At 40.9% G+C, this 11,332-nt stretch overlaps 1 long non-coding RNA gene across 1 annotated transcript in view; it reads right to left on the reverse strand.

The window, feature by feature from the left end:
- The window catches only part of LOC125631277 (uncharacterized), a 78,407-nt gene that overhangs the window by 15,654 nt on the left and 51,421 nt on the right, over positions 1-11,332 (reverse strand). The window lies entirely within an intron of this gene.

An 11,332-nucleotide genomic window follows, 5' to 3' on the forward strand; every position in this document is an offset into this window, starting at 1 on the left:
AGTTGTTGAGCAAGGTGAGGAAGCATGCAGGGATAGTTCAAGATACACAGGCCTCCCCATGGCTCATCTTCTTCAAAGTATTTCCAGTTTCTATTGTTCCTCTCCGCTGCTTGGCTCTCTCCTCCTAGTCTCTATGCTCAATTTTGTGTCTCTAAATATTCTAAAGGGATGCCAGGATGGTCATAGAAGGGCACAACTCTGAATTTCTCAGAGAAAAAACAGGCTGATGTTATCTTTTTGCAAAAGACCCCCTCAGACCCTGATAACCAGGGGAACTGGTTGAAGGAATGGGAAGGGGAAGCTCCCTCGAGCCATGGCTCCAATATCACTGCTGGGGGAGCTGTTCTCTTTTTGCAGGGTGCAGGGACACAGATCCTCTCTGTGAAGGAGATTGTGCTGGGTCGGCTCCTCTTGGTGGAAACATGTATTGACGCTGTTAGTTTTAATCTTTTTAGTATGTTTGCCCCTACTTTGGGGCAAGATTGTGTCTCCTGTCTACAGACAGTTGCCCGTGCTACACCCATGGTACTATTTTTGTAATGGGAGGGGATTTCAATTGAACTGCAGATTGTGTTCTAGGTGTTGGGGGTCTTTTTTTAGATCTGAACAAAAATATATGTTAAGGAGTTGGGAAAGCGCTGAGGAGAAGGTGTAAAGCCTCCTGCAGAAATGGCATTGGCTCTTTCTTGAACTCTGTTTTTGGGGATAGATTTTGATTGCCAACAAACTTGTGGCTTTGAAGTTGTGTCACCGGCTAGTCAGTCTGGACCCTCCCCCAGGCCTTTTGGGCCAGATGCAGTATCATATTAACCATTTTTTGAATAATGACTACTGTTTGTGCCCTGCTTTGCTGCTCCTGCCTTTAGAAGAAAGGAATTAGAGAATCATTGGTTGAGGCAGCTGGTGGTGGCCTTTCTCCTCCAGTCTACTCAGCGGTTGCTGTACTCCCCACTAGCCTGGAAGTTTCTTGCCTTCTCTCTCCTCTCTCATGCTGTGGGGAGGTGCTTTGATGCTCACTTATTTTTGTTGGCACCTGGTTGATTACAGAGTCTAGATTTGCCTCCATTCTATAATGGCCTTTTTAACTCCCGGTGACTTCTCTGAATTGCGCAACTGGAGAGGCATGTTCCAGTTTTGGAAGAGCCGTTGTTTTTTGATGCACTTTGTTCCAGCTGAAGCTCTCTCTCCAGGAGCCTGTTTTCTGCCTTTACCTTGGCTGAGTTGACCAAGCGGTCTTACCTGATTGTTCCTAGTTAATCAAGCTGGAAGTCAGTGACAGCTCTTGGTGTTCAGACCAGAATCTGTTCTGTATGTTTTTTGGATAAGATCCTCTCTGAATTCCAGGTGGTGCTTGCACAGAGGGCTGCTCGGTATTTGCAGAATGCTTTGAATGGTTTGTTCTTCCATGGGGGAGTCCTGTGTTCTCCTCACTAGCTGTCCCCCCCTTCTGTGGATGAGATCCTTGTGCAACCTGGTAGATTGTTGTCCTGGAAGGATCTGGTTCATTTTGGATCCATGACCAAGAAGCAGCTCTCTGATCTCCTTGATGCAGCCTGGAGGATGCCTCTGTCCCTGGGTGACTCTGTGTCCCTGGAGAACGTCGTACAACCCTGCTCTTCCTAAGGGTTACAGTGACTTGCAGTGGATAGCAAACAATCATTTTGTGCACCATATTACCTATGAGGCGTCTGTACAGTGCCCCTTTTGTTAGGTGTCAGACACAATGTTTCATTTTTTCCTGCATCGCCCTTGTTTTATTCCTCTTTTTGTTTTTTGGCAGCAGCTTTTCAACAATTTCAAACTGTTTTTCTCCAAGCCCCTGTTTGGTTTTGGAGTGAGATACAGTGCTCTTGTTGGGCTGGTTTCCTGCCCAGCTAACTTTTTGCTGAGTCAGGCAAAACTAGCCATTTTGAAATCTCACCAGAACAGAATGGCCGGGGTAGAGCGGGGTGATGTGCTTGGGCTGTTCCACACGCTGGTTGTGGCCTGACTGCAGATTGATTACACCTTTTATAAATTGACTTGTAACCTGAACACTTTTCATTTGACTTGGTGTGTTAACAATATTTTGAGTGAACTTGGTGATGGTAATGCTTTAGTGATCCAGGTTTAATGTTTATTTAAGACTTGTTTTGCTTTATTTTATTCATGTCTTTTTGTGTATATATGGAATTTTTATATGCTTTTAACAGTTTTTAATATGTGAATAAAGTTGTTTTTCATGTCAACTCTCTCTCTTTCCCTTCTTCTTCTTCTTCTTCTTCTTTTCTTTTTTTTTTTTGGCGGTTATTTTGACCAGGAACAAAACTAAATGTTGAAACCTTATTTTTTTTTGCAAAAATAAATGTGTTTTTTTCCTGTTGTCCCTAAACTGATTGCCCTGCAAGGTAAGGACCTGTAGCAGTGAGCTGATTGGCTGAATCTGCTCTACTATATCGGATACTTGTAGGACTTCTGATCGTTCAAAAATATAGGCTATATCCAGAGGATTTAAGCTTGTCCTCAGGCCCATCTTCCTACCATTAAAAAAGTTAATTCTAGGGCGTTCTGAGATTTTTTCCCTCTGTTCATATCAGCAAATATTCATATGGTGTGTAGTTGATCCATCTGGTGTGATAGGCATTTTATTTCATCCTTGGTCTTTGCCTTACTTAACAAAATATATACAAGTCTTACTTTGTGCTGGAATCACTTAGTTTCGAAGCTGTAGAGCGGTGGTGGGCAACTGTGCCCACGGGCCACATGCGGCCCAAGAGGGTAATCTGATTGCAGGCCGTGAGACATTTTACTGACACTTCCCGCGGCTCCCATTGGCCGGGAATGACGAACCATGGCCACTGGGAGCTGTTGGGGGCTGTGCCTGCGGACAGTCAATGTCAGCAAAATGTCTCGCAGCCCTCAATCAGATTACCCTGATGGGGTGCATGTAGCCCGCTGGCCAGAGATTGCCCACCACTGCTGTAGAGCATTCTCCAGTGTTAGAATGGGCATATGGGCTTCCCTCCAGATTGGAAATGCACACTTTCTGCCACCATCTTTAATAGCCGACACTCTCAGAAAGCTTTAAAAATCCAAAACCTATTTTTTTCCATCTAAATCTAAGCAATGTGAATTCAGGGTTTACATTGAAACTGGGGGTTGATGGGAGCCCAGATGATGTCGTAATTTCCCCTTTTGTTTAATTTGTTTTACTATTATTTTCCGTCATTTTTTTGGAACACATCATTACATTTGATTTGGTTCCTTGTATACTTATTCTTCTGTTATTCAGAATTAACAGCAGCAGTATGTGCCGGTTAAGGGCTGCTGGCTCTTTAACACAGAATTAGCTCTAAAAAGCAACACTCTACATGTCCACTGGGTGGTTCCTGGCTTGTGCATGCTGGCTGGGTTACTTACAAGAGGGCCAATAACTAGGCAGGATCAGAATTATTGCTGTGCTTTGGATGGGGCAGAATATAGAAATAAGAGCAGCAAAAGTTGAGACTCAGAGGCAGCCTGAACAATAATGATGTAAATTGTAGACAATTCTTGTGGTTGCAAGTTCAATCAATGGCAGCTGAGCACAGAAGAAGCCCAACTCCTCAAGGGTGTGTGTAGCTAAAGAAAACTTGGCAGAATGGTTTATCTCAAGTAATCTCCCTCTCTCCTTCTCTCTCCCTCCTCCCTCCGTTTTTTATTTATTTCCTGGCAAGCATCAGTACCCCTGGGAAAACATTCCTTATGGGTAATAAAAATAAGATTACTTTCATGTAGCCTTTGATTGCAAGTGTTTTTTCCAGCTTTGAAAGAGCCCTGCTTCCACACCCTTTACAAACAGAAGTCTGTTGTTGTAAAGCACTTTGGCTTAACTCACGGATGTGTAATAAATATATTTAGTCTTGTATTTTGTTAAAGGAAACGGATGAATGAGCAGATTTTTAAGAAAATAAAATTTCTGAGATTCCAGTAAAATCTATGCACTATTAAAGGTACAATAAGTAGGGGGTGTCATGATATTATTCAGTCTGCCATGTTACTCTTTGGCATCTGGAGGAATATATGAACTCAAGACACTATGTACAAATTTTGTGGTTGTTTTTGTTTTACTAATAGGACATTCCAGACAGCGTACAGTAGGCTTACTCTTGGAATTGTTTATGTTTATAGTGTTTTGTCTTTTATATTAATAGGAGTATTTTGAATTAATATGTTTTTTCATGGCATTTATCAACACTTCAGATTATCTAGTTGGTATTATAGAACAGTGGCTTGGATTACAACAAATTATAGAATGCATGACTGGTTTCATGTAGCCCTGCTTTAGTGAGCAGAACCTTTGCCTCCTAGAATGAAATATAGTCATGTCACAAGTTTATTACTGATGCATCATATAACATGGCAATAATACTACTGATTGCCACGTTTATATAACATCTTTCCATGAGTTATGTGAAATAATGTAAGACCTTACAACAGGACTGTGATTAAGTAGACTCTCCTGGTCTAACTGAAGAAGTTGGTTTGACTTCTGGTGTTCTGCCTAGTTTAGGTGATGACATTCTTTAGAGAAAAAATATTAATAATTTGTATTGTGCTGTAACTATTTATAACATCCACAAGTGTGAATTTCCAAATCCATAAATATGAATCTATAAGTATACAAATATTTTATTTCATGTATGCCATCTACTATAACTGCGGGTATCCTCATTATCCGTAGACAAGTCTCATTCTAAGCTCTGGGCCTCATAATGTGTCTGAAAGTGGACTTCATAGGTTAATTACATGTTGTCTGAAACATATTCTTTTTAAAAGACAACAAATTTTATTTTATTCTTATATTATGAGATGGTAAAATGTTACTTCAGATGTGCTTTCTTCAGATTATCCATTATGTCTCCACTTATTTGTCTCCAGTTTAAGCTAAATAATCATAGAATCATAGAAACATAGAATATTAGGGTTGGAAGAGACCTCAGAAGGTCATCTAGTCCAACCCCCTGCTCAAAGCAGGACCAACATCAACTAAATCATCCCAGCCAGGGCTTTGTCAAGCCGAGCCTTAAGAACCTCTAAGGATGGAGATTCCACCACCTCCCTAGGTAACCCATTCCAGTGCTTCACCACCCTCCCCGCCCACTGCAACTTGAGACCATTGCTTCTTTTTCTGTCATCTGCCACCACTGAGAACAGCCTAGCTCCATCCTCTTTGGAACCCCACTTCAGGTAGATGAAGGCTGCTATCAAATCCCCCCCACTCTTCTCTTCTGCAGACTAAATAACCCCAGTTCCTTCAGTCTCTCCTCATAAGTCATGTGCCCCAATTCCCTAATCATTTTCATTGTCTTCCACTGGACTCTCTCCAATTTGTCCACATCCTTTCTGTAGTGGGGGGGACCAAAACTGGACACAATACTCCAGGTGCAGCCTCACCAGTGCTGAATAGAGGGGAATAATCACCTCCCTCGATCTGCTGGGAATGCTGCTGCTAGTACAGCCCAATATGCCGTTGGCCTTCTTTGCAACAAGGGCACATTGCTGACTCATATCCAGATTCTCATCCACTGTAATCTCCAGGTCCTTTTCTGCAGAACTGCTGCTTAGCCAGTCGGTCCCCAGCCTTTAGCGGCGAACTTGCTGAGGGTGCAATTCCTTCCATCATCCAGATCATTAATAAAGATGTTGAACAAAACCGGCCCCAGGACCGACCCTGGGGCACTCCGCTTGATACAGGCTGCCAACTAGACATCGAGCCATTAATCACTACCCATTTAACCCAACAATCTAGCCAGCTTTTTATCCACCTTATAGTCCATTCATCCAATCCATACTTCTTTAACTTGCTGGCAAGAATACTGTGGGAGACCGTATCAAAAGCTTTGCTAAAGTCAAGATATATCACATCCACCGCTTTCCCCATATCCATACAGCCAGTTATCTCATCCTTGAAGGTAATCAGGTTGGTCAGGCCCAGTCTTCTAATTTTCAATTCCTCCCTGCATTATTTCTGAATTCCTCTCTCTTGTTAAACTGGTAAGTGATAATATTAGTTTGAAAAAAAATATGGTCATTAAAATGTGTTCTTGGATTAGGGTTATATTTGCTATTTGTCAGATGGGTTTTAAATCCCTGAAAATACAAGCTTAATTGTAAATGACCCTCTGAATCAAGGATTAACTCCCTTCTCTGTCCGTAGAGCACTCAGCACTATGGTTCCCTGACCCTGATTAGTGCCTTTGGGCACTTGCATAATATTAATAATTACTACTAATACATGGAAAACTTGGGTGAGGTAATATCTTTTATTGGATGAACAGAAGATCCACCTTGTCTCGCTAATATCCTGGGACTAATGTGGGCTAAATAACACTGCATACAACAATGGAAACCTTGATAATTTTTTAATGATTCTGTGCAGTCACTTAAATTAAATATAAGACTCTTTGGATCTGATTTTAGTTGGAAAAGTAGAGTAGATTTACAGGGTTTCAGTGGCTACAGAACTGGGCAGATTGGTTTTATGTTTTGTTATTAAATAAAAGTCTCCACAATTTAAAAGAGAATTATTCAGAAATATTTTGTCTAGTTAATTTCAGCTAAGAAACAGCACCTGACAATGAGTTTGAGTTTAGGAGTACAGTTTAAAGGAAAAAAGAAAAGGAGTACTTGTGGCACCTTAGAGACTAATTTGAGCATAAGCTTTCGTGAGCTACAGCTCACTTCATCAGATGCATTCAGTGGAAAATACAGTGAGGAGATGTATATACACACAGAACATGAAAAAATGGGTGTTATACACACTATAAGGAGAGCGATCACTTAAGATGAGCTATTACCAGTAGGAGAGTGGGGGGGGGGGAGAAAACCTTTTGTAGTGATAATCAAGGTGGGCCATTTCCAGCAGTTAACAAGAACATCTGAGGAACAGTGGGGGATGGGGGATAATACACATGGGGAAATAGTTTTACTTTGTGTAATGACCCATCCACTCCCAGTCTCTATTCAAGCCTAAGTTAATTGTATCCAGTTTGCAAATTAATTCCAATTCAGCAGTCTCTCGTTGGAGTCTGTTTTTGAAGTCTTTTTGTTCTAATATTGCGACTTTTAGGTCTGTAATCGAGTGACCAGAGAGATTGAAGTGTTCTCCGATTGGTTTTTGAATGTTATAATTCTTGACATCTGATTTGTGTCCATTTATTCTTTTACATAGAGACTGTCCAGTTTGACCAATGTACATGGCAGAGGGGCATTGCTGGCATATGATGGCATATATCACATTGGTAGATGTGTAGGTGAACGAGCCTCTGATAGTGTGGGTGATGTGATTAGGCCCTATGATGGTGTCCCCTGAATAGATATGTGGGCACAGTTAGCAAAGGGCTTTGTTGCAAGGATAGGTTTCTGGGTTAGTGGTTGTGTTGTGTGGTTGCTGGTGAGTATTTGCTTCAGGTTGGGGGACTGTCTGTAGGCAAATAGCTCATCTTAAGTGATCACTCTCCTTACAGTGTATATGCTAACACCCATTTTTTCATGTTCTGTGTGTATATAAATCTCCTCACTGTATTTTCCACTGAATGCATCCAATGAAGTGAGCTGTAGCTCACAAAAGCTTATGCTAAAATAAATTGGTTAGTCTCTAAGGTGCCACAAGTACTCCTTTTCTTTTTGCAAATACAGACTAACATGGCTGCTATTCTGAAACCAGTTTAAAGGAAGAAGCATTAGAGGCTGCCCAATTTTTTGTGTGGGAAGAGCTTTTTCAAGATACCTCTATAAATCATCCAACAGCCCGTAAATACTAAATTAGCTTGGTACTGGAATATGAAGGTGATAAATGATTATAAAAGAGAAGACAGTGAAGCGCACATCCAGTGATTACACAGTAACACATGTTATAATTAAGAATACTAACAATGAACAATCCATTCCAATGGGATTTTTTCCTAACAAGCTTGTCTCAGTGGACATTAAAAGTTCACTTGAGAGTTTGACCAGTTCCTCTGTATCCATCACAGGGCATTCAACCACTTTTGTTCCCAGAATATAGCATGAGTTATGAAAGCTGAAAAGAGCTTCAGGTTAGGTGCAAATTAGCTTTGATTCTGGAAGACACGCCTGAGACCTGCTTAAATGGCCAAAATGTATCTGAAAGCTAATTTCATTTTAAAACACTACTTTGCAGCATAACTTGGGTTTGAAAGAATTTAATTCAGTATCCCCAGCTGGGCTATCAATTCAGCTATCCTGATGGTAATGGTGGTTATCATTTTGAGCAACAGAATAGTTGATTGATAGGAACTGTAGGAATATTAGTCAGCTTACCAAAGTTGTTCAGAGTAGTTCAGGAGACTTGTGCAGCCTGAATGCTCTTTACCATAATGGCTACCTTTCTTCCCCAAAGACCTTTTATTCTGACATACAGATTATCCTCTGATTAGATTTTTAAAACCCTTCAGAAAGGGTAAAATCAAATACCCTTTGCACAGTTACATCAAGATTCTTTTTTACCACTGATTTTCAGAAATTTGGCCATTTCCAATATGTGATACCATGAACAGTTCTTACTTCTTAATTGGGTATCAGTGTTTTAAATTAGGCATGCAGTTATTATACGAAAATCAAGTGCCTTTATTCCATTAAATAAAGGGGAAGTATTTGCCCCTCTTGTTTTCCACAGTATTTTATTTATTTTGTGATAAGAATTCATGTAAATAAGACCCAGGACTTTAACTATTTACAAGACTGAATTATCTGTCACTGTATTTTATTTAACTAGTTTATTTCAGTTAAAAAGGAAATGGCAGTTCTTGATATTTAGTTCAATGGGAGCAGAATTGATTTTTATTGTTATCTATACTAGTGACTTATTTCTGGTGCTCATTAAACTTTTAAGCACATTTTTTCCACTTTTGATTCAATATTTCAAGCAGCACTTCAGCTTGTGCAGTCAGATTTGGAAAGTGCACAGACTGAGCAGTGGTGTGGGAGGACTAATACAGCTGGAAATCATTCCCCTGAACTGATCCTGGTATTTCAGTTGGCTTCATAATTAAATTTAGAACTGAGACCCTCACAGCCAGGCAAACTGTGGAAGGAGAAAGATGTCCTCAGAATTAGCATGAGGCAAGTGGGATTGTTCTATAAACGGTGGGCCAGATCCTGGAGTCCAGTCAAACTGGGCACAGCACAGGACAGGAGCAGAAGCAAAAGCAAAGATGGCCTAAAGCTCACCTTTGCACTCTGCTGATCCTAGAGGTGCTTTGTGCAAGGCAAGTCACCGGGCATAAACTGGAACAACCCACTTCTGTTGTACTGCCCACAAAAAATCTACTTGACATATCCATATATATTTGTGTGTGGGTGTTATGTATCTGCATCAAGGGGCAAGTATGCTCTCTCCTGTGTTTATATATCCACCTGTGTCAATAAATGCATAAAAATAAAGCCCAGATCCCCAAAGGATCTCAGGCATTGCAATGTTGAGTGCCTAACTTTTAGGCACCTAGAAAATCACAGGAACAATGCTGCGATGCCCAAAGCCGTGTTAGGTGCCGAGGCTCCCATACAATGAGAGGGGAGAGATAGGTGCCTTAGAATAGCATCCCCAAAAGCCAGCATGCTAAGCAGGGAGCCTCCTAAGCTAGACAGTGGGAGACTGCAATGCTAAGCCCTACCTTCTCTCTGAGATAGGCACCTAGGTCCAGGTTGCAGAGAGGCACATATATGACTGCTTAGCGATCCATGAAAAGAAACCCACTTTGGCATCTAAGTAGTTTCTTGTAGCAATCAGTTAAGTGCTGGCCTCTCCCAGGCACCCAGGGAACTTTTACCCTGAAAACGTAGGTGCCGAGTGAGTCTAGGTGCAGTGGGCGTTTTGTGCATCACATTGAAGCCAAAACTAGGACTTAGATGCTTAAACCTGAGGCTTAGTGCCTAAATCTCGGGTTTAGGAGCCTAAGTATCTTTGTGGACCTGGACAAAACCCATGCTATATAAAGCGCCCTGGGGCTGAGGGACACACCTGGTAAAATAATTCTCTTGACAAAACTCCTGCTAACTCTCTCTCTCTCTCTTATCGCCCAAAGTCAGGTTTTTATAATTGTAGAGAGAGAGCCTAAACAGACCACTCCTCCCCAGTTAGGCCCAACAACACCTGTAAAACTAGACCTAGCTCCTCCATCTATGTTTTTTTTTTAATGTAATTCATAAATTGATACTCTTTTACAGAGGAAATGTATTTAATTATAAATTGAGGAAATAAACCCTGTTCTTGGTCACATTGTTTTGGGTGTAATTCCCTGCATTCGCACTGTTTGTGTCACTGACATTTCTAGCGCAGCACAAGATGTGGCAGAGTTTCATGTGAGATCTGGCACAATTTGCAGACTTTGCATCAAGCTCGAGCTTGAACTCTGACTGCAAGAAGCACCACAGTTCTAACATGTTCACATTGTTCTGTGTTTAAAGCCAAGCTATGAAAGCCTTTTTTTTGGCCCATAAAAGTTTCTTTGTCCTCAGGATCTTTCCACTTGATATCATATTATTGTTCTGTATATCTAATTAGTGCATCAGGAAACAATGTGGAGGATATTTGTGCCAAAAAAAAAAAAAAAAGACAGAAAAGAAATGTTGTACAGAGATTCAAACTGGAGCAATCTGGTATAAACAACACCTAACATTAGTCATTTTAGTCTCTTCAGTTCTTTGAAGATTTTTTAGCATATAGATGGGGCTGCGCTAAAAATTTGCTTCTGTCTTTGGATTTCAAAACCTCCAAATATTGGAGTGTGTGGTGTTATTGTGGCTGTTTGAATACCGATATTTGTTTCACTTTATTATGGAGTTAGTGGCTAGCACTAAAATTCAAAATCCTATCCAGGGTTAATTTATAAACACTTGCAAAGTTAATAAGTGCTCTAACATCGGGTGTTGATTCAGGACCATCCTTCATTTACTATTTGGCTTTTGGGACAGTGTTGTATCCTTCGTGACAACCAAAAATTTGGAAGGGATGTTCAATCTTGTACTTCAGGGCTTAAGCCAATATCTAACTATTAGAGATCAGGATGAGATCTAATGTGGTGGGGAGCAGGGGGAGGAAGCAGATCCCACATCTGCCAAACTTCTACATAAAAGGTGTGAATGAATTGAAAAGTTGAAACCTCTCATCAGCCAAGAAGCTTGACTTCAGGTGCAGAAGGGATGCAGTGCTGACCCCAGCTTTCCTGCAGATTATGAGGTGGATTCTTATCCCCAACAGCATAGATTTCCCTGTACAATATTGTTTGAAATACCTTTGAGGAGCTGGGTTATGTCACTTGGACCTAAGTCCCATCTTCCAAAGACTTTA

Source organism: Caretta caretta, chromosome 2 (assembly GCF_965140235.1).
Source record: "Caretta caretta isolate rCarCar2 chromosome 2, rCarCar1.hap1, whole genome shotgun sequence".
Lineage (NCBI taxonomy): Eukaryota > Metazoa > Chordata > Testudines > Cheloniidae > Caretta > Caretta caretta.